Source organism: Camelina sativa, chromosome 18, assembly GCF_000633955.1.
Source record: "Camelina sativa cultivar DH55 chromosome 18, Cs, whole genome shotgun sequence".
Lineage (NCBI taxonomy): Eukaryota > Viridiplantae > Streptophyta > Magnoliopsida > Brassicales > Brassicaceae > Camelina > Camelina sativa.
In genome coordinates, this window is record NC_025702.1 from 7,359,406 (window position 1) to 7,360,013 (window position 608).

Sequence of the window (608 nt, forward strand, 5' to 3'; positions counted from 1 at the left end):
TATCACATAAATAAAATATTAAAAACTCATTTATTTTAATTTAGAAAAAAAATTATAAAGTTTATGAAGACATCATTGAAATTTAGGAATGTCTTCCTGAATGTTCAGAAAATCCAAAATTGGTGACGACCAGAATCAAAAGATCATCCACGATTGTACTCTCATCTGTGAGTTAACGAAGAAACCTGTAATAGTTTCTAAAATTCATTTGAATTAACCATACCACATGTTTTCTACAACAACAAAAACATGAGTTAGACAAAACTCTGAACATAGATATATTATTCAGTGTTTCCCTTCTCAGTTTCTCACGACGAGCTCTACTTCCTGGCTTGTTACATAATCCAGTTCATCTAACGTGCATACAAAATCATATTAAACAAAAGAAGCTGGTGGTAAACTAATCCATGTAAATAACCAAACAATAAGCACACTACTACAAAACTAAAAAAAAGACTGAATTCAAACTCCAAAAATTGGTAGAGACCAAGAGAAATCATTAGCTGCAAACATTTCTACAAATAGCAAACACACCACAAAACTCTCACCATTCTCTGTATAATCCGTCATTGTTGATAATCTTTCTTTCCAAACACAACAACATCATG